A 23,807-nucleotide genomic window follows, 5' to 3' on the forward strand; every position below is an offset into this window, starting at 1 on the left:
CAAGTCGTTCCATAAAAGCTTTAATAGCAGGTCCTCGAAACAAAGACAAGTGCTGTCTGTCTTGTAGATAAGCTGCTAATGCAGCTAGATGTCTTATAGATGTGTATGCTAGATCTACAGTGTTGTAGGTGTAATAGAAAGCAGATAATGTTCTGAGTGGAAGCGTCTAAAGGATTAATATTATTGGTTGTACAGTAAATTACAAATAGTTTCCACTTTGCTGCGTAGCATGCTCTGGTAGTAGGACGTCTAGCCTCTATAATGATGTTCATGCAGTCTGGCGGGGGATTAAGGTAGCCAAACTCTAAGACTTTAGGTGCCAAATGACCAGGTTGAGAAGATTGGGATCTGGATGCATTAGCTCTCAATGGTTCTGAGTGAGAAGCTTGGGATAGGTGTAGTTTTTGTGAGGGACTACTGACATTTCCAATAGTGTTGTGAACCGTGGTAGTCAAGCCCATGTGGGAGCAACCAGGATTAGCGTGAGGAAATGCGGTTTGAGCACCGGACCACTAATGGAATGAGTGAGAGAGGCGGAAAAGCATAAGCAAATTTCCCTGACCAGTTCATCTATATCGAATTGCCTTTGGACAATGGGTATGGATACCTGGACGCGAAGGTTGAGCATTTTGCGTTTTGGTGTGTGGCGAATAGGTCTTTTTTCTGGCAATCTTTTGTTGTGGACGACTGAGCAGACCCACGATCTGATTGTGTACTCCTGGTAGGTGTTCTGCGAGGAGATATAGGTTTTATGGGATGACCCATTCCCAAATGTGTTGAGCTAAGTGTGAAAGTTGTAGGGAGTGCGTTCATCCCTGATTTTGTATGTAGTACAGTGCTGTCATGTTGTCCGTAAGAACTAAGACAGCTTTGCCTACTGGACGGAGTTAAGGAACGGCCACCCCTTGGAAAGGTTTAGTGTGTTCCACCAGTGCAGAGAGAGATATGTGCGGCTGTCCACCAACACCAGATCTGTCAGCTGACCTTGAGCCTGGCTCCACTGATGTGCTAAGCATGCCTGTAGAGGACGCATGTGAAGTCTTTCATAAGGGACGATTAGAATGCAAGAGGCCATCATCCAGATTAGTTGCATGAACACTCAAGCTGTTAATGAGTGTTGAGGCTGAAATTGTGATATTAGAGCCTGTATGTTGCGTGCGGCTGTCCACCAACACCAGATCTGTCAGCTGACCTTGAGCCTGGCTCCACTGATGTGCTAAGCATGCCTGTAGAGGACGCATGTGAAGTCTTTCATAAGGGACGATTAGAATGCAAGAGGCCATCATCCAGATTAGTTGCATGAACACTCAAGCTGTTAATGAGTGTTGAGGCTGAAATTGTGATATTAGAGCCTGTATGTTGCGTATTCTGACTGGGTTGGGGTATGCTAGAGCTTTGGAAGTATCTATTGCTCTTTTTTTCTCCTCTTTTAATCTGTCCCTTAGCGCCGGGAAACCCACTGCGGGTAGCTGTGCGCCTTATAAATTATTTAATTAAATAAATAAATATTGTAGCTCCTAGATACATTTGTGTGTTGGATGGTTTGAGGTGGGACTTGGGGAAGTTTACCGTGAATCCTAAGTCGTGAAGCAACTGAATTATTTTGCGGGTGCTTTGAACGCAGCTGATGTGTGCCTTGGCTTTTATGAGTCAGTTGTCCAAGTATGGGAACACGTGAATGTGTTGTCTTCTTAAGTGAGCTGCAACTACTGCAAGGCACTTGGTGAAGACTCTGGGTGCTGTGGTCACCCGAACGGGAGGACTTTGAACTTGTAGTGTTGACCATCCACCAGGTATCTGAGATATTTTCGGTGAGCTGGATAAATGGGAATATGGAAGTCAGTGTCCTTTAAATCCAGAGTGGAAAGAAAGTCGCCTTGTTGAAGCAATGGGAGCACGTGTTGGAGGGTGACCATGTGGAAGTGATCTGACTGAATATAGAGATTTAGTGTTCTGAGGTCCAGTACTGGCCTGAGAGAGCCATCCTTTTTTGGAATCAGGAAATATAGGGAGTAACCCCCTGTGCCCTGATAAGGCAAGGGGACTGGTTATATTGCATGTTTTGTAACAGGGAGAGAACCTTGTTTTAGGAGGGTCAGATGTTCTGATTACATTGGACGATGCTTGGGAGGGATATTGTGGTGAGTGGAGGGAAGTTTCAGGCAATGACCATACTGGATAATTGGTCTTACCCACTTGTATGTTGTGATGGAGTTCCAGACAGGTAGGAACTGTGAGAGACGTCACGAGACAGGAGTGGAATGGTGGAGGGGTAGTGAGGGGAAGTCACTGCTCGGTGATAGAGGAATTGCTGGTTTTGTTACCTCTAGCTCTTCCCCCATTATTGTTGCCTCTGTATCCCGCCTCGAAAATATCCTTTGGGAGAGGTAGATTGATTGGGGCTTTTGTAAGAGGAGGAGGGATTTTCTGATGGAGCCACCCCTGTAAAAGGAGCAGCAAAAGGAACCCCTGTTGGAAGGGAGTTCCAAGACCACTAGGGACTTCGCAGTCTCGGTATCTTTCTTCATTTTTTCCAATGAAGTTTCGACTGTAGGTCCAAAAAGATGCTCTTGATCGAAGGGCTGACTGAGTAAGGTGGTTTGAACTTCTTGCTTGAATCCGGAGATTCAAAGCCAAGCGTGTCTATGCAGTAATAAGCCGGTGTTAATAGCACAGGATGCTGTATCAGCCGCATCTAGGGCGCATTTTATGGACGTGTTAGTTATTAGTTTGCCCTCATGAATGAGTTCATTGGCCTTGTTTTTGTATTTGTCTGGTAAAAACTGCATCAGTTTTTCCAGCTCGTCATAGTGAGCTCTGTCATAGCGCGCTAGGAGTGCTTGGGCATTGGTGATGCGCCAATCGTTCGCAGCCTGTGACGCAATTCTTTTCCCTTAAGCGTCCATAAGCTTTGACTCCTTATGAGGAGGAGGGAGGTAATCTGTGGGCTGTGAATTAGCCCTCTTGCGTGCATTAGATACAACAAGAGAATCTAAAGGTAGTTGACCTTTGATGAACACTGGGTTTGTAGGAGCTGCTTTATATTTTTTTCCACCCTTGGTGTAAGTATTCAGGCTCTTAACAGGGTCTTTGAATACTTCTGCAGTGTTTTTCAACATGCCTTTTAAAATAGGCAGGGTGTGGGTGGATTTCTGTGAGGGTGCAAATGTTTCTACTAAGAAGTCCTCTTCTAGGGGATCAGTGTGTAGTTCAACCCCATGGTAGTGAGCAGCCCTATTGATAAGTTGTGCAAACCCAATGTTATCATCAGGTGGTGATGGCCTGGAGGGATACAGATCAGGGTCGTTGTGGTGATCTGGATTTCATTATAGTCATTCAATGGGTCCTGGGTCCTGTGGTATGTTATGGTCGTCATCATCCCTAGTGTATCCCCATCCCCACCATCATCAGTATCTTGTGGCACAGGTGAGTGTGTAGGTGATGCAGAGTTCGCTGGTGAGCTGAATAAGTTAGGATCAGGAGGAGGAGGAGAGGGAAGTATATAAGGGGGAGAAGGGTTACTAATGTCCTTGCGTTTGAGAGGTATGGGAGGAACCTTTGGAAGGTCTAGTTTCCGTTACTTAGGTGGTTTGGTGAGAAGTTTGCCAGCAGGTCAATATGCAGTGTTTTCTGCTTTGGATCCAAAGAAGGTAGAAGAGGAAGTTCTTTAAGTGGTGTGTCTTGTTTTGGCGCCGACAGCTTAGCTGTAGAGTGTTCTTAAACAGACTTAAGATGTGACGGTTTTGTAGGTGTTTGCGGACCCGAAATCTTTGGAGAGAGAGTTTTCGGATTCAAAATTTTCTTGGGCTCCGAAGCTTTTGGTTTGTCCTGCTACGGCTCCGAAGCTTTCGGTTTGTCCTGCTACGGCTCCAAAGCTTTCGGTTTGTCCTGCTACGGCTCCAAAGCTTTCGGTTTGTCCTGCTTCGGCTCCAAAGCTTTGTCTTTTGGTGGCTTCGGAGTCAGGGTTTTCGGTGTCGAAGGTGTTTTCGGTGCAAGCAATGACATGTGGGGCACCGGCTTGGTTTTAGGTTTCTGTGCCAAAAATGTATGTTCTGTACCAGAGGGGGGTCGACTCGAGCCAGAGGGCTTTTGTTTTGGTTTCATAGTCGGGCCAGAGGGCGGGCGTCTGAAGTATGAACACGGTGTTGACCTGAGCCCGAGTGCAAAGGTGTTACCGGAGCCTTAGGTTTGGGTTTGGTGGCGGGCGGGGTAGTAGTACTTATTGTCTGCTGAGGCGGGGTGACAGTCTGCTAGTCTTCCTCGGAGACGGAAATATCCTCTTCTGCAGGTTAAAGTTCTGGATGGACTGTCGAACCTGCTTTGAAGATTTCCGGAATCAAGCTGCTGCTGCAGGACATTTCGTGTCATCGAGCCCGCCGATTACTGATGTTTTTTTTGCCGGAATGAATTACAGGCCTCGCAGTGTTTTTCCTCGTGCTCGGGGGAGAGGCAGAGGTTACACACTTAGTGTAAGTCTGTGTGTGGGAATTTAGCACCACACATCGGGCATTTTTTAAACTGAATTGGTTCCGTGCAGCTAGGCCCTGCAGCCTGCGTCGAAGTTCTTGGACGAAGATTTTTGAAGTTGTACGGTGCGTGTCGAAAGGGAAACGCGAGCGATAACAATACCGTTGAGCGGTGAAAGATTGCGCGTCGAAGGGGGTTCGAAGACAATACCAACCCGGTGCGCAGGAAATTACATCCTAACCTGATGAAGAAAAAAAACACAATCTGGGGATGGAGCTGATGCCCATGCGCACTATCAACTTAAGGAAGAGTCACCTATCTAGTGACTACAAAGACTTCTTTGTACAAAAACAAACTGTAAACATCCGAGCCCAACACCAGATGGCGATCTACGCACAGTATATAATCTCCAGCTCATATGCCTCGAATATTAAAGTTAATTACTTGTAATCCTAACCCTGCATCATCTTTTTTTCCATTACATTTAATAACCATTCTTTTGATGCTAATGTGCACGACCACAGCCAGTTAAAATGTATATATCTTCAAATATTTTAACAAATGCTCATAAAATGTCAAAATACGCTGTGTTTAAATAATTTCAACTAAATTAAGAAATGAAACGCACAAGAGGACCGATGCAGCCTTTTGGAATTATTTTTTAGAAAGGAAAATGCCAGAAAATGTGACCAGACAGGTAACCGCTTCTTTAGAGAGGATAATTGACACAATCACTGAGGAGGCAGGCTGGCCTTATATCCCATAGTGCAGTGGAGTTCATTTTAACAAAACACCAAGAGAAACTATCTCGATCATGGTGTTCAACCCTACAATTCTGGTTTAACAGGAGGGGAGGGAGGTTGAGTATGGTATGTATGGAGTTACTGAAAAGACTCACTTGAGAATTACTATTACAAGTAACTTTTTGTTCTCCATCAAGGAATCATTACTGATATTTAAACGCACAACATGACATTGATAGGAGGTGACTAAACTAACAAAATAGCAAATCCAATAAAAGAAAATCAAAGATCAGATGCACAAGTCAGAGAAGCCTGGTCCTAGTGTGTGTCTATATCGTCAGGATCCTGACAATAGTGTGATCTCAAAGTGTAAATTGCAGTTCTAGGGGCATTCCTCATGAAAACACAAGTCACTGCATTAATTCTTGATTATATTGGATTCCTTCAGAAGGTGTGAGCTAGCCTGGATCCACATTATTCATATGATCATGACATGCTTCAAATCTAAGCCAAATTGAGCAACAATTTTCAAAAAGCAGCCAGAATTTCAGAACATCTTTAATGTTGTATAGAGAATCAGAGAGCCACTTTCTCAACAAAGAATAACTTTAGAAAATGGATGAAAAGAACAACTGTTTGAATCATATGAATATACAAAATAAACGGAGACATGAATAATTGTTGGGGAACCTATCACGCACAATAAAAGAAAAGAGGGCCTAATTCATCCTTCTGGCTCCTGTATTGATTACCTAGGAATGCAATTTTCCAAGATTAGTGCTAAAAGTCAGAGTTTTAAAAAGGTTGTAACAGAGTAGCCATCCATTTGAAAAATATTTTAAGGTCTGGGGGAACGCTCTTCTTTCTTGGGGAAAGGAGTATTGTAAACCTTTTAACAGTATTCTAAAACAAGTGTTTTCAGGAAAGGTAAATAACATGTAGTCTTAGATGGACAGCAGTAATGCAAGATTACCCATAATAGATACAAACTGAAGACTAGACTTAGGCAAGGAAAGGAAGCATACAAGCATGATGTCTTCCTGATATAGTCCATCTTTTTCTATGAACCAGGACAGCAAATGCAGGCAGAGATTGTGGATTGATGTTTGAAGATCATTTAAGGAGCTAGATTCAATTAACCATATTGCAAGAGCCATGGGGTCAAGCTGCGGTAGAACACCTTGCTGATATTCTCATAAGGAGATATAATCTGCACTGCAATCTTTTTGTGGCTTAATACCACAATTGGCGCTGACAGACTGGAGAGATAAAGGTCACTCTCATCTGAACTTCTGTGTTCTCAGGGTGAATTTAAGAACTAAAAGAATGGGGTTACATGCATAAAGAAGCCGGAATAGGCATTTGAGCAAAACAACATTGACAATGGAGTTGACTTCTGGGTACCTGGGGGAAAAAGTCTAGACAACAATTTTCTTGCGGATTAAACGCCTATCCAATGGGAGTGTGTGCCACTTAACAAAAAAATAAAACTGCAGCTCGTTGTTTGTGGTCCACTCATGTTTGTGAGGCAGTCTTCTAATAAACTTGTCTCTCTTCGCACTACCTCCCTGTTGGAGAACTGCCAAGTCAAGAAGGTGTCTTTGTTATCAGACTATGCTAGATCGACTGACTTTACCTTCAAAATGCTATGCACCTCAATCCCTTCCTTGTCGGTTCACACAGTAATTTGTCTGTACCACTACTGATGTCAACATAAGGACTTGAAAAAAGTACGTGTGGGCTCAAGCCATCTGATGCATTTTTTTTTCCCGAGACCTGGACCTGTGAGAATACCACTGGCAACATTACATTTGAACCCTAAAGGGCAATAACCCCAAAAGACACTGTTCACCCCCATGTAGATACAGTACAGCGCATAGCCATTTTAGGGGGTGTCATGTTACATAAGACCATTGTCACCACATTTCAAGTCTAGAGTCACAGGTCAAGGTAATACTTTTTTCCATCGCCGACTTCAGAAGCCATAAACCCTCTGCATTAATTAAGAATAGTAAAGCATTCTTATCGTGTGCCCACATTACCAGTAATAAGGCATGATATGCCTGCCTAATCAACTATAAAACAGGACATCCCTTTCTGCACTTATAAGTAACTAAGAATTGCTATTAGGTGCTCACATCATCATTAACAAAGCACTGCAGCATCGGAAGAACTATAAGTCACTGTCATTGATGTCTCTGAATAAAGTATTGTAACAAATGGTGCATAACCCTTGGGAAAAAAAAGCATTGCTAAAACTGTCAGGAAAAGCACTTCTCAAAGAATGTCCAATATGTATCACGTCTAAGAGTCTCTTTTTACAGCCTTTAGGGCACAGAACATGCAGTCATAGCCTTAGCCCCTAGGGGATATTGCACGCCAAGCTGTAGCGCACATGCTCCAGCCTAGGGATGTTTGAAAGGAGCGAGAGAATTCTAGGCTGGACTTCGTGGAGTCTACAAACTGAGGGTCAGTGTTTTCCACATTTCCTTTGGGTGGCACTGTTGCACTCCCCACATGCTTTCCTGGTGGCGTTGATGGGGCCCCTGCCATCCTGGGGCCACCAGAATCTCCAGAACCCTTGACTAAGCGGAGCGCTGCAGAGAATTATGGTGCGCTCCCTTGAGATATCGTAAGTTTCAATTAAGGGGCTCCCGATGAGTTACCTTTTTGTTGTACAGCGCTGCCTATATATAAACAAGCTTATAGAGCGCACAGTAACGCCATCACGGCGTGTCCCCGCGCTAAGCTACCAATGAACCTGCCTAGAGCCCCCCACACCTATGCAGTATATAAGTGAGTTTTGAGCAGAGCCCTGAAACGTAGTTCATTGCCCTCCAGACGCAGCACAAGAGGTAATTTATTCCAGTTTTGCGCTGCTAGTAGCGAGAAGGAACGGCCACCTATTCTCGCCTTTCTGATCCTGGGGACTGTCAGCGGACCAGTACCCTCTGAGCGGAGGGTCCTGGTGGGCTCATATCTGCTGACTAGCTCCTTCAGATATGTTGGTGACTTGTCCCAGACAATACGGTGGCAGAAAAGAAGGCACTTAAATAGCACGCGCTTCTTCACCGGCAGCCAATGAAGCGCATCCAGCGCCAATTTCGAGCTAGCTCTCCTGGGTCTTCTTAACACCAGTCTGGCGGAGGAATTCTGGATGACTTGTAGGCGACCTATGCTGCCCTCGGTTGCCCCCAAGAACAGAATATTACCATAATCTAACCGCGAGGTCACCAACGCCTGCGTTAAAGTTCTTCTGGCTGATAAAGGCAGGAGGTCTAAGGTTTTATTTAGGGTCTTTAAGACTCCAAAACATTTGCCCACAAGGCGCCTGATATGGCCCTCATATGAGAGCGAAGGATTCATCCAGATTCCCAGATTCTTAGCCTCCTGACAAGGTATGGGGGTAGGGCCCAAGCAAGACGGCCACCACTCATCTGACCATTTCTCGCTTTTACCCCCTACCACCAACACCTCTGTTTTGGAGCCATTAAGTTTTAGACAATGGGCATCCATCCACTCCGCTAGTGCCTGCATGCAGGATTTGAAATTTTTTGGGGTGTTGGAAGTACACTGCGAAAGGGAGATTAACAGCTGAGTGTCGTCAGCGTACGACACTAATTCTACCCCGAACGAGTGTACAACTCTCGCCAGGGAGGCCATGTATAGATTAAAAAGAGTGGGGCTCAGAGCAGAGCCCTGAGGCACTCCCTGGTCTAGTGACATCTCCCTTGAGCGACAAGTCCCCTGTTGAACCTGGAAACATCTGTCTGTAAGGAAAGATTGTAGCCAGCCCAGCGCAGGACCAGCGACCCCAGCTTCATTCAGACACCGTAGCAGGATGGAATGCGCTACGGTGTCAAAAGCCGCGCTCAGGTCGAGCATGATCAGGGCCATTGTCTGACCAGCGTCTGCCCCTGCTCTTAGAGTCTCCGTGGCTCTTAGAAGGGCCGTCTCCGTAGAGTAACCTGCCCTAAATCCCGATTGCGAGGGGTGGAGTAGACTACATTTTTCCAAATGCTCCGTAAGCTGAGCATTAACCACCTTCTCGGCTACCTTCGCCACGTACGGCAATAAGGCCTTTTTCTTTCCCTGGGCGCTCCTGCAGACAGGATGCTCCTTTTCATGGTGGCTGCCTACTCCCCCCCCCATATAAGGGCACGGGGAGCAGGTCAGGCTCACCACTACGTGAGAGGTAGAGTGGGGCGGGGAACAGGGAGTGGAGTGGCGGCACTCACCAGACACTCCTTCCCTGCCCACCAATAATGAAAATCTAGCCTGGGGGGTTTGGCTCCCCGGGCCTTAGGAGCTCTGCGGAGGGGGGCCCGCCACGCCCCTTCCAGGGCTGTAAACATCGAAACCTGCTTGCGGCGACACAGACCCTGGCCCACCCCGGGGGTATTTACCAAGGCTATAGCAGAGCTCAAAAAAATCTGTAAGCAAGCAGTTTGGGTGGGGAAGTTGCTTTGTTCGCCCTAAGTTGGCAGGGTATGCCCAGACGTGGTTCCTTGCTCACTTTGCCACTGGATTCAAGATAGCCTGGCTGATGAGGGCTGTGAGCCCGAAACCGGTCCAGGGAAGACATGGCTTGGCAGTTCGGGCTGGACTGTTCCCATGAGGCACAGGGTCAGACTGCTTTGCATATGGCCATGTCTGAACTGGGGTGGCAGAGTGAATGTCTGAACTGGGGTGGCGGAGTGAGCTAAAGAATGATGATGGATTAAACCCAGATCAGTTGACTGGGGGTGAGTGCTTTCAATGTCCAACACTCCGTCCATCATCCCCTTTGGTTTTGCTTTGACAATTCAAAATGGCATCTCCCAGGAGTCACTAGTCACATCTGCTCTGGAGGGCTCAGCTCCACCCTTCGCAGACATCACTGCCACAGCCTTTTTCCATCAAATCTTCAAAGGAAGCCCCCCTTTTTTGTTGGCTCCAACGGTCTGGGCTCCCTCCTTTGTTCAGTGGGCTTGGGCTATCCCTTCCCTAATACAGTGGGATTGCTGATTGATTAATGTAAATTATTAATCCCCCATCCCTTTGATCCTCAGGAGCGGAGTACAACATTGTTAATTGCTCCCTTTGTGTGGGGAGGCCTTTTATCCTAATGCTGGAGAGAAATGTAATTGACTTGGCACAGCAGGTTGACAATAGGCTCGGGCTCTGATCTGGATGCGAGCCAGAGAAATAGGACAATCCTGGATGACCCATAAACTGTAGAGATCTTCTTGGAACTCTCATATTTGGGTTTGGCAGACAGATTCCACCCCAGTTTGACACATCACTGCTCTTTGCAGAGTAGAGGGCAGCAAAGCTGTGCTCTTTAGTCAGTCTTCCCCATAGGTGTACAATGGAGTGTCACTGCAGACAAAACAGTAAACCACACTGACTTTCCCTAGGAGTATAAACTAGCCTTATGAGGACAAAACAGTACACCACATGGACTTTCCCTAGGAGTATAAACTACCCTTATGAGGCTTCATATTCAATTATGCACAGTCCCCTCTGCGCAGGGCTACCTGTACGCAGCAACCGGGCTGCGTACAACAGAAGTCTCACATGCGCACCCCCCGCATATGTGCACACATGTTCACGTGTAACTAGCCAAGTGCCCCTTATGCTTGCAGCGTCGCAGCGGCCTTATCTTAAAAGGCAGACATATGCAGTCCATTCACAATGAGTTTACCATGGGTGAGTCACCAATTATGGAGCTCACCCATAGTAAAAGTTCAAAAACCAGGTGATCAAAAAAAAAATGAAACATCTATGCAGATTTGATGGACAGACCCATCACGCCATACTAACCCCCACAGATACATAGTTATTAAGATATGAACTGGCATTTGTTTCTTCATTATCTTCTCTTGTGGCCATCATGGAAGAGAAACTGGGCCATGGCAGGCTAATTAGTTTGTACTCCCAATTCCCTTAAACCACTGATTCGCCAAGCACTTGTAGAGGGACCTCATGTGCTGCCACATGTAAGGGATAAATACTACACAGGAAGCCATTATCCCAGATTGATTATGGTAGTAGAGAATGTCTTTGCAGTGGGAGTCATATATGTAATCGTGATGGTAGAGTCGGTCAATGATTCACTCTTGCAGAGCCTTCTTTGTATTAAAACATATGTACTTTGATCTGCGTTTCTGGATCACTTGAATAAAATGGGTTAATATCCCATACCGAAGGTCTTTTCATAGTCTACTAAGAGTAATGTGTCAGAACCGTGCAGGTGAGACTCTAGTGAAGGCTACCTGGACATGAAGTAAACAATTTGTAACAATGCCTTGTGCTTCTGCTGGGCCTGAAACAGTTGTGGTATTTGTGTACCGATGCCTGCATCATCCTGACTAACCTGGAAGATAACATCTTAGCCAGAAGTTTAATTTCCACATCAAGTACGGAGATGGGGCGATAGGACAAGCAGTCTTCCGGTTGCTGATTGGGGTTAAGTGGCTACCGTTGCCTCAGCTCAACTTGGAGGCTGTTAAGGCCAGGGGTTTTACAGTGAGGCTGCCTTTGTTATGGTCTTTTGAACGTCATCAAGGTAGAGCAGCAAATCGAACTCCTAACAATCTACCCTAGGTAGAGTGCCTGATGGCCCGCCCTATCAAGTAGCAAGCTTAGAGTTGATCCATTAGCAGTAAAGAACCGTTCCGGACGCGAGCCCTCTGTACTCTCCAGGAGCCCCACAAAAATAAGGCTGTTTTGTCTTGAGCGGCCCTCCTCTTCTTAAACCTAGACCATCATTTTACCAAAGGCGCATTACAAATTCTGGTCAGTCTGATGAAGGTCATGGACTGTATCTTCTAGTGCCACAATTAAATTTTCAACCTTGGTCACTCAGCCAGTAGGCTTACGAAGGTCATGCCTGAGGAGCGACCCTGCCATGAGGACTGAATAGGCTTCAAGATGACATTTGTGCTGGGGTCGACCCCTTCACCAATGCCAGCGTGCTGCTTCTCATTTGACTCCACAGCAGACATCACCATTTTGGGATGGTGGAGGGGCTTAGCAAATTTTGTCAGTAACCCCTGTTTGGGGGTGGGGTTGTCTTTAGCCATCAGAGAGGTGGAAAAAGGGCGGGAGTGTCACTGGTCCCTGCCTCCACACCACTTCAGGCTGTATGCTCTCGACTGCCTCCCGTCTGTCAATGCCACCTGGCCTCCATCTTGTACTCCTCAGTCACATATTCATGTACCTTCTAGTTACCAAACTCAAACAAGTTCTTCTCAGTCTCGCTCTCTCTCCGTGGCAGAAGAGCAACCATTCAGCAATCACTGGCTCACGATTAAGCAATTGAAACGCCTTCTGTTTAAGCTCAAATAAAAATAAAACTTCATCCGAAATCAAGCTGCCAGGTTCACCATTTTACCTCCACACTTAACCTGCACCCGCCCATCTCCACTGGTTTTTTACCCATGCCAGAGTCAGTATTAAAGTCTAGTGTATAGTGCATAAGGAATAGCTACTTACCTGTAATTCTAGTTCCCTTCCAGGAGAACCTTCATTAGTTATTAACACTAAACTGCCCCCCCCTTGCACAGCCTCCCAGACCACTATTTACAAACAAGTATTTTAAATAGCCTAAAAAAGGCTATATCGGCAAACCTTTGCCAATTACCTAATAAAAGAAGAGAACAATTTTAGATGCACGAAAATAGCGATTAGAAATAACACACTTGCAAGGAAACTCCTCCGCAGGGCAAGGCAAAATAGGGTAATGTAGCCTAATGGGCCGGATCCTGAATGGCAGGGAAAACCATCCCTGCTCCTTTATTTTTTTTATAAACTTGTTATTGGAATTATAATCAAGGCAAAAGTTGATCAGATAGTACATACAAACATTAAACCCAGTGATTATCAGTTGTTCGGCAATAGTCGTAATGATAGTACACATCGTAATACAGGACAATATTTCCTCCATGAAATTCACATCTCCCTGCCATTGTCCTCTTCAGATTCCCCCTCCGCCTGTGCCATTGGTGGCTCACAGATGTACCCCCTGAATTTATTCCAACCCCCCAGACCCTGCTCCACTTCTGAGGACAGCCTCGATTGATAAACACTGCTTTTTCGGCCATCATGGCAGTATCCAGATCAACACACTAACCTCAGCAATGTTACTGAGGGGGGGAACTAGAGGCGTGGGCCAAAGTGCGAGCCAGCCTCCACTATCTCGTGAATACACAAAAGTGGGCTGCCCCTTAAATCAATTCCTATGCGTATCTACAGAGTTATGTAGAGATGCACTACCACTGGGGGCATCTCATAAAAAGTTAAGGACTGGCTTCACACACCGTCCGGTGTCATGCTTTATCATCGGCTGTCCTCGTCCTCTAAAAATTTGGTTTGATGGAGGGCGGGCGTACACCTGGAGACAGGGACGCACTTCTGAATCTAAGTGATGGCCGTGGGGGAGTGATAAGTGATTTAAGAACCATTACATTAGTCCATGTGCTATGTTTATTCAAATGGTAAATGTATGGTGATTAAAAACTAAGTGGATGGTGCTATGGGATATTATTCGCCCTTCACCATATTAAATGTTATGTTATGTTATGAATTTGATTAAGCGCGAACAGCTGCCCCAGCAACGAGGCGTCCCGGCGCTAAAAACCATAAAATACCTGCTGAGGGGAATGGGGAGGGAGAGACGAGATGGCCTAAGACAGTGGGAACAGATGAGTTTTAATTGCCTTCCGGAAGGCGGACAAGTTATTCAGGGAGCGAATGTTCAGTGGCAGGGAGTTCCAAAGTTTTGCCCCCAGAACTCTGAAGGAGCGGCCACCAACACGGCAGAGTTTCGTTCGAGGAACAGTCACAAGATGTTGACCTAAGGAACGCAAATTGCGTTGAGGGATGTAGGGTACTAAGAGCGGGCATAGAAGTTCAGGACATTCGGATTTAAGAATTTTAAAAGCAATAGTGAGGGTCTTAAATTGAAATGTGGTCGACATGTTTCTGCTGAGGTGTCCCTGAAGGGTACGTAGCATTCTTCAGGACCTAAAAAAAGGGGGGTGGGGGGGGGTGGAAGGGGGTGTATACCCTCTGTGTCCACTTCCTTTTAACTAGTGAAAACAGAAGGAAAATCCTGTCACTAGATCAGGGGAGGGGTTTGTGGTTAAAAACACTATGTAAATGGATATTTCTCTATTGGTGTAGTACCACTAAGAGTAACTCTGTAGAGAAAGGAAGCCAAAAACAAAGCATACAAACCAAACTGTGTGAGTAGGTAAACAAATAGTTTATAAACATCATTCATCCTGCGTCATACCTATAGCACGTGTGGTGGTGAAGTGGTCTTTATGAGACACGTGGCAGGTACAACGTGTACTCTTACAGTTAAAAAATGGTTGTAAGCCTACTCTTACCCTGATTTCCTACCCTAAATGCTCCATGGGAGGGCTGAGGTGGAAGGACCTACTTAGACTTTCTGTTGGGGAAAAATACAAAAAAATCACTACTGGTAGCTAAGGGTGGGTCAGCAGTATGCAGAAAGAACCAGGACCAAGGTCCCTAGTTAGAGCAAACATAACAAGGTGAAATCCAGAACTAATGGACCACCTATTCAAGTTCACACCAGCATTCCTTCAGACATAATCTTACTGTCTACTTTCAGTGCTTCCAGCAGTTCTTCCCGGAGGCGTCCTCTCTGTCTCCCCGCTGATGGTGAATGGTGAGAATCAGAGGGTTTTTATACTAAAGAGCAGTGACCAATTAGTGAACTAACCAGTGTTAACTGGGCCCATTAAGTGTGTTTCCTGTGTCCCTCTACGGGGCTGCCTGACCGCATGGTGGGAGGCGTGGCTGTAAATCGCCTCACCTGATTGGCCAAAACCTGCCTCCAAAACTACCTTAGTGTTAATTGGGCCCGTTAAGTGTGTTTCCTGTGTCCCTCTACAGGGATGCCTGACCGCCTGGTGGGCGTGACTGTAATCGCCCCACCTGATTGGTCAAAACATGCCTCCAACACTACCATGGCCGCTTAGAAAGTTACAAATGGGATTGAAGGTTTGTTTCCTGTGTCCCTCTTTGCGCGAGTCTGGCCGCCTGGTGGAGGGTGTGTATATTGGGATTATGGGCTATTGGTACCTCACTTGTTATATGTGTGATGTGTACACTAATGATAGTCAGAGGTGGTAATTACTAAAGCTGGTGTCTGTGTTTAATAACCTGGGATACACGCACCAATGTGTTCCCCATGCCAGCTTGATCTGTTTGGACTTCTCTTGCGAAAATAACAAAGGGCCCACTGTTAATGAACCACTTAAAGTAATGTAGACCAGGAGGGTAGCAATGGAAAATCGTCTCTGCTCTATTAGGCCAGCTTTCTTGGTGTTGGTTGTTGACTAAAGAAGTTGTACATGGTTAATTCTATATATTTTCTATTTCGCAAGTTGCAGCCATGGTATCTCATCATTTAAGCCTTTATCATTGCTGCAAAGTCTGTATACCCAGCGCTGTTCTCGGATGTGGAGTTGTCTAGAGATATCGGTCTTTTGATTATTCATAACCTCAAGCACCACCCATCTGAGGTCCAGGTCGTTGTGGCCTTTCTCTGTGAAATGTTTCGTCAATTTGGTGTTGGTCTTCCTGCACCTGATCGTACTCCGGTGTTCGCTGATCCGCGTCTTCACCTTCCTGGTGGTCATCCCGACATACTTCAGGTTACATGAACAGGATAGGAGGTACACCACACATTCTGTATTGCAGTTGCTGAAATGTTTTAGCTTCCAGGGTCTCTCTGTACCTATGTTGACTTCTTTTGTGGTGGTGGTCAGCCGGCAACACACACAGTTGCCTCATGGGTAGTGGCCTGTTGGTCTCGGTTGGCTCCACAGAGTCATCTGATTCTCAATTTGATCATTGGGAGTTTTGAAGTGTACCAAGGTGTCCCTCAAGTTCCTACTCCGTTTGTATGCGAATAGTGGGGGTTCCCACTTCTTGTTCCCACTGTTTAAGATGGCCCATTATTTCTTTATAATGTTCTGGATTCTGTTCGCCACGGGCATGTCTGTGGTAACGCAGACCAGGTGGTCTTGTCTCCAAAAGGGCATCCCGGGTATTATTCCTCACCCTTTTCTTTGCCCGTTAAACCATCTTCTTGGGGTAATGTCTCTCCAGGAGTTTTGTCTCTAGTTGTTCTGCCTGTATCTGGAATGCATCTATCTTGGGGAAGGATCCAGTATGTAGGCCTTGGAATCTCAGAGACCCCTCTGAGAGAGTCCACTGCGTAAAGGGAGGAGCCTCCCGCAACAGAGATAGGGAAGTGATACCACTTCCCCTGGGATCACAGCTTACTGGACTTTGGACGTTGCTTTGACAAGTCTACCGGTTTGTGTCCCCGTCGCCCTTCCCCTCCTCTTTCCATGCGGTGTCCTTCACCCTCCCCTCCTCTTTCCCGCCTTCATTACCTGTCTACTTCCCCAGCTACTTCCCCCCCCCTCCCCTGGATCTTTCCCCTTGCCTGCTTTTCCCCTTACGTATTTGTGCTTATTGTTTATCTTGACCTTATAAGTAACTATGTTGACATGCTCTAATAACTGTGTAACCTTTGTAACGATGTAACCTGTAACTATGATCTGATGCTCATGTAAAGCGCTCTGGTACCTCCGGGTCTAGCCAGCGCTATATAAAACCTTTAAAATAAATAAATAAACAGTTCCTTCGAATCCTCAGGAATTGGCCTACAGGAAGGTTCTCACGGAGAGCCCTCGGGTGGTAGCTTTCATACATTAATAAACTATTTTTGTCTGTTGGTTTAGTGTGGACTTTAGTGGATATTCCTTCTGATGTTAAGGTTATATTCAGATCCAAGAAAATAGCCTGATTTTTGTCGATGGTATGTGTGAACCTGATGTGGGGGTCAATGCCGATGACCCACTCCACGAAGCGGGTGGCCTCATCCTTGGTACCCCGCCAGATGACAAAAAAGTCATCTATGTACCGATTCCATGTCTTCATCTGAGGTGTGAAGGGTTTTGAGGGGTTAAAGATGTGGTCCTCCTCAAAGCGGTGTACATACAGACACACCATGCTAGGCGCGAAAGTGCTGCCCATGGATGTACCGCCGACTTGATGGTACATGGTGTCCTCAAACTCGAAACAAATTCTCTGTAAGTGATAATTCGGCGCACTCGGCATGGGTGTCACGTATGTCCAATCCTGGTCCAGTAGAATCTGTTCCACCACCTCCAGAGTACGCCTCTGGGGGATGATCGTATAGAGCGCTTCAATGTCCATGGTTATGAACATGTCTTCGCTTGCATCTATGTCCAAAGATGGCAAAGTACATCTTTGGTGTCACTCAGGTAGGATCGTGATCTCTGTACAATTGGCTTCAAGAACCAGTCGCAGAACTGGGAGAGTGGTTACAGAGCTGACCCAATACCAGATACTATCGGTCTGCCCGGTGGGGGTGTTTTGTTTTTGTGAATTTTAGGAAGGGTATAGAACCTAAGTGTCCTTGGTTCCAAATTCACTAAAAACTCAGCCTCATGTTTGGTAATCCAGTCCTGTGTTTCTGCTTCATTGACCATGTTCTTGAAACTGGTCATGATGCGGGGTGCTGGATCTTCCCGGTGTACCTCATAGCTCGAGGTGTCAGATAGCAGGCGTAAGATTTCCTCTTTGTACATAGTATAGTCCATCAGGACTATGGCACCACCCCCCTATCTGCCAGTTTGATGATTATCTCATGTTTGTTCTTCAGTTGCTCCAGAGCCGTTCTCTCTCCTTTGGTCATAATCTGGAATCCCCTCATATTGTTGAAGTCGATTTTTTCCACTTCTGTGAGGACCGCTTGTTCAAATACCAGGACATTGCAGGATATGTTCTGGTTCGGGGGGAGAGAAAGTGGACTTCTTCCGTAGTTCAGTACTGGTCCGGTCACTGTCAAGTGTTTCATTTTTGCCAAAATAATCTTTCAGCTTGATCTTTCTGAAGAACTGGGCTAATTCAGGGTTGAGGAAGAAAGGGTCGTTATTTGGGGTGGGACAAAACCCAAACCTTTCGCTGAAACCGCTTCTTCTATGCGGAGGTTATGCTCAGGTTTACAACATTGGTTGTTCCCCGGTCGTTGTTAATGTTGAGTCTCTGCCCCTGCTCCGTGTCACTGGGCCGCTGGTTGATGCTTCGTCTTCCCACTGGATCATCGTTGTCCTCCTCGGTTTCTGTCTGCCTCTTCCTCTGCCTCGGATTAAAAAAGGCTGCTGTTCTTGGTGGGGCCCGAACCCTGGGGGGTAAAATTGCTGTGGCCAGAAGCCGAATGGCTGCATCGGTGGCGCAAACATTGGTAAGTTATCACCGCTGCTGTCGCTTCTCCCTTCCCCCTTCTGGACATCCTTCTGTAGTTTGGTTATTTTAGACTGGGTAAGATAATCCCTGTAAGCTGACTGGTCACTGTTTATCTCTTCAAGCTTTTTTTTTAAGATGGTAATGTGAACGGATGTCTTCAATTTGCTCTCACTCTGCTGTATCTCAACTAGCAGAGCAACTGCCAGTTGTCTGGCTGTGCTGCTCATCAACACCAGCCAGTCCTTGGTACATTTCCATGCTATGCTGGACCAATTAATCATAAATTCCTTGTTATTTAGGAATAACCGGGGTTCATATGTTATGTTATGTTATGTTATGTTAACTCCATTTTTAAGCGCACAGCTGCCCCAACTAAGGGGCGTCCCGGCGCTGTGCCTGGAAAGGAACACAACACAAACAGAACAACAAAAAGATCAAAATGGAAGAAAATTAACAGCTATTAGGGAAAATGTAAGTTTTAACAGCTTTCCTAAATGTCAAAAGATCATCAAGGGCACGGACATGGGCAGGAAGAGAGTTCCAAAGTTTGAAGGCAAGCACTCTAAAAGAGCGACCGCCAGATCTACTTCTCAAAAAGCGAGGAATTACGGCTACATTTTGACCACAGGATCTCATCTGACGGGAAGGAATGTAAGGGAGAATAAGATGCTCTAATATCTGAGGAGAAGCAAGTTTCAATATCTTAAAAGAAAGACATAAGGTCTTAAATTCTATCCTCTGGAGCACAGGCAGCCAGTGGAGCTTGAGAATAGTACTTTTAGCGGAGCAGAATCTGGGAAGACCAACTAGAGCCCTAGCTGCAGCGTTCTGGATGCGCTGCAGTCTCGTAATTTCGGCCTGATTGGCTCCAAGCAGCAGCGAGCTCGCATAGTCGAGCCTAGACAGTATAGCTGCCTGAATTATCAGTTGTCGAGTCGGAGCATCAAAAAATGTCAACACCGGCCTAAGTCCACGTAAGATACCAAAACAGGTCGCGGCTACTTATTTTTTTGTGACCACGAGTTCTCGTGGTACAGTGTTCTTCCTCAGATATTCAGTCATAAATGCTCCATGTAGATCGGTGCGGATTTGTTCTTTCTTCTTTGTTGATAAAGCCTCCCATTCATCAGAGTTCTTGATAGTTTGTGAGACTATCACCTCCGCCAGAATAGATGGGGTCCTCAGTATGTCTGCATATGTACTTTCATCAAAAGCCAGTTTAGTCTCCATAATAGAAATAGCAGGGTAATTAGGCCGGGTGAAATGTTGTCTCAGCCACCTGTTTTTAAGCGTAATTTGCGAGGGTCAGTAAAAGCGTTAACCTGACTTTCTGGTCCTTTGTGACCACATGTAGAGCCCCAGTACGTTCCCACAACTTGAAAGCTGCACAACAGTCCACACACAATAACCCCAGCAATTTTGCTGAGGGTGGGAACCAGAGGCACGGGGCGAAAGGGCAAGCCAGCCTCTACTATCTCATGAATACACAAAAGTGGGCTGCCCCTTGAATCAATTCCTATGTGTATCTACACAGTTCTGTAGAGATACACTACCAGTGGGGGCATCTCATAAAAAGTTACGGACTGGCCTCACACACCGCCCGGTGTCATGCTTTATCATCGGCTGTCCTCGTCCTCTAAAAACTTGGTTTGATAGAGGGCGGGCATACACCTGGAGACTTCTAAATCTAAGTGATGGCCTTTGGGGAGTGATAAGTGATTTAAAAACCATTACATTAGTCCATGTGCTATGTTTATTCAAATGGTAAATGTATGGTGGTTAAAAACGAAGTGGACGGTGGTATGGGATATTATTCTCCCTTCACCGTATTAAATGCGGTCGACATGTTTCTGCTGAGGTGTCCCCGAAGGGGACGTAGAATTCTTCAGGACGTAAAAAAGGGGGAGTGGAAGGGGGTGTATACCCTCTGTGTCCACTTCCTTTTAACTAGTGAAAATGGAAGGAAAATCCTGTCGCTAGATCAGGGGAGGGGTTTGTGGTTAAAAACACTATGTAAATGAATATTTCCCTCTTGGTGTAGTACCACTAAGAGTAACTCTGTAGGGTAAGGAAAACAAAAACAAAGCATACAAGCCAAACCGTGTGAGTATGTAAACAAATAGTTCATAAACATCATCCATCCCGCGTCATACCCATAACGCGGGTGGTGGAGTGAAGTGGTCTTTATGAGACACGTGGCAGGAGCAACGTGTACTCTTACCGTTAAAAAATGGATGTAAGCCAACTCTTACCCTGTATTCCTACCCTAAACGCTCCATGGGAGGGCTGAGGTGGAAGGACCTACTTAGACTTTCTGTAGGGAAATAACATTAAAAAATCACTACTGGTAGCGAAGGGTGAGTCACCAGTATGCAGAAAGAACCAGGACCAAGGTCTCTAGTTAGAGAAAACATAACCAGGTGAAATCCAGACCTAATGGACCACCCATTCATTCAAGTTCACACCAGCCTTCCTTCACACATACTTTACTGTCTAGTTTCAGTGCTTCCAGCCGTTCTTCCCGGAGGCGTCCTCTCGGTCTCCCCGCTGCTGGTGAATGGTGAGAATCAGAGGGTTTATATACTAAAGAGCAGTGACTAATTAGTGAACTAATCAGTGTTAATTGGGCCCGTTAAGTGTGTTTCCTGTGCCCCTCTTCGGGGCTGCCTGACCGCATGGTGGGAGGCGTGACTGTAAATTGCCCCACCTGATTGGTCAAAACATGCCTCCAACACTACCTTGGCCGTTTAGAAAGTTACAAATGGGCTCAAAGGTTTGTTTCCGGTGTCCCTCTTTGCGAGAGTCTAGCCGCCCGATGGAGGGTGTGTATATTGGGATTATGGGCCATTGGTACCTCGCTTGTTATATGTGTGATGTGTACACTAATGATAGTCAGAGGTGGTAATTACCATTGCTAGTGTCTGTGTTTGATAACATGGGATACAGGCACAAATGTGTTCCCCATGCCAGCTTGATGTGTTTGGACTTCTCTTGCGAAAATAACAAAGGGCCCACTGTTAGTGAACCATTTAAAATAATGTAGACCAGGAGGGTAGCAATAGAAAATAGTCCCTGCTTTATTAGGCCAGCTTTCTTGGAGTTGGTTGTTGACTAAAGAAGGTGTACATGGCTAATTCGATATATTTTCTATTTTGCAAGTTGCGACCATGGTATCTCATCATTTAACCTTTATAATCGCTGCAAAGACTGTATACCCCTGCATGTGTGCACACACGTGTAACTAGCCAAGTGCCCCTTACCCTTGTTGCGTCGCAGCGGCCTGATCTTAAAAGGCGGACATATGCAGTCCATTCACAATGTGTTTACCATGGGAGAGTAACCAATTATGGAGCTCACCCATAGTTGATCAGATAGTACATACAAACATTATATCCAGTGATTATCAGTTGTTCGGCAATAGTCGTAATGATAGTAGACACATCGTAACAGAGGATAATATTCCCTCCATGAAATTCACATCTCCCTGCCATTGTCATCTTCAGATTCCCCCTCCGCCTGTGCCCTTGGTGGATCACAGATGTACCCCCTGAATTTATTCCAGGCCCCCCAGATCCTGCTCCACTTCTGAGGACAGCCTTGATTGATAAACACTGCTTTTTCGGCCATCATGGCAGCAAGTCAGAGGCCACTGAAGTCATCTGCGGCGTACCACAAGGATCTTCACTCAGCCCCACCCTTTTCAACGTATACATGAGCCCCCTCGCGGCCATCGCCTGCCAACACAACCTCAACATCATCTCCTACGCGGATGACACTCAACTGACCCTATCACTCACCAATGGCCCTAGCACCACCAAAACTAACCTACACGAAGGAATGAAAGAAGTAGCCGAATGGATGAAACACAGCCGTCTGAAACTGAACTCAGATAAAACAGAAGTCCTCATCTTAGGTACCTCCCCCTCCGCATGGGACGACTCTTGGTGGCCAGAAGCCCTTGGAAATGCACCCATCCCGACAGACCACGCACGGAACCTGGGCGTCATCCTGGATTCCTCACTCTCAATGAACAGACAAGTCAACGCCGTCTCCTCATCCTGCTTCAACATTCTTCGCATGCTCAAAAAAACATTTCGTTGGATCCCCACCGAAACTAGGAAAACGGTCACTCACGCTCTGGTCACGAGCCGACTGGACTATGGAAACACCCTCTACGCCGGATCTACCGCTAAACTCCAGAAAAAACTCCAACGAATCCAAAACGCCTCAGCCAGACTCGTATTAGACATCCCGCGCAAAGAACATATCTCTGGTCACCTGAAAAACCTCCACTGGCTTCCCGTCAATAAGAGGATCACTTTCCGGCTCCTAACCCACGCACACAAAGCACTCTACGAAATCGGACCAGAATGCCTCAACACACGACTGTCCTTCTACACCCCCTCCCGCCAGCTACGATCTTCCAACCAAGCCCTTGCCACTGTACCTCGCATCAACAAAACCACCATGGGAGGTAGATCCTTCTCCTACCTGGCAGCTAAAACCTGGAACTCACTTCCCACTTACCTTCGCCTTACCCAGAACCACCTAGCATTCAGAAAGCAACTTAAAACGTGGATATTTGACAAGTAAGTCCCCACCCCTCCTCAAGCGCCTTGAGACCCTCTGGGTATGTAGTGCGCTATATAAATTCTCTGACTTGACTTGACTTGACTCCAGCACCGCATCTTTGTGCAATGTTGCTCTTCACTGCCATATCCCCAGTGTGGCCCACATCTATGCCGGGCATGTAAGATCGTTCGGGTCCCACACGTTCAGTAAGCATTTTCGGGGCTCCGGCGTTAACGACACCTCCACCGTCTGTGATATGGTCCTCATTACTTTCACCCAATACTTCATGATCCTCGGACACTCCCACACAGTATGGAAGAATGTACCCTCCTCCCCACATCGTCTTAGGCAGTGCGGGTGCGATGCAGACCCTATTTTGTTTATGGCTTGTCTCGTATAATAAGTTCTTTGTAAAAATTTGAGCTGCACTAATTGGAGTCTTGAGGGTATGCCCACCTCCCGCGGGGAGGTAAGCGCCCCCTGCCATTCGGAATCCTCGGAGTCACCAACGTCCTCGGACCACTTTTCTCTAAGTGTCACGTTTGGGTCAGGTAAATAGTTTACTAATTTGCTGTAAGTGAGGGAAGTCGCAAGCTTCTGCATGCAATCTATCAGCAGTCTGTCTTCCAGGGGGGTGGCCTCTGGTACCTCGGAGCTGGATGGTAAGACCACCTGCAATGCATGTTTTATCTGCATAAACCTAAAGTTTCAGAAGGCGCTAAC

The 23,807-nt window shown here is 46.3% G+C and overlaps 1 protein-coding gene across 2 annotated transcripts in view; it reads right to left on the minus strand.

Moving 5' to 3' along the window:
* The window catches only part of NUCB1 (nucleobindin 1), a 213,863-nt gene that overhangs the window by 65,110 nt on the left and 124,946 nt on the right, over window positions 1-23,807 (minus strand). The window lies entirely within an intron of this gene.

This window comes from Lissotriton vulgaris, chromosome 7 (genome assembly GCF_964263255.1).
Source record: "Lissotriton vulgaris chromosome 7, aLisVul1.2, whole genome shotgun sequence".
Classification (NCBI taxonomy): domain Eukaryota; kingdom Metazoa; phylum Chordata; class Amphibia; order Caudata; family Salamandridae; genus Lissotriton; species Lissotriton vulgaris.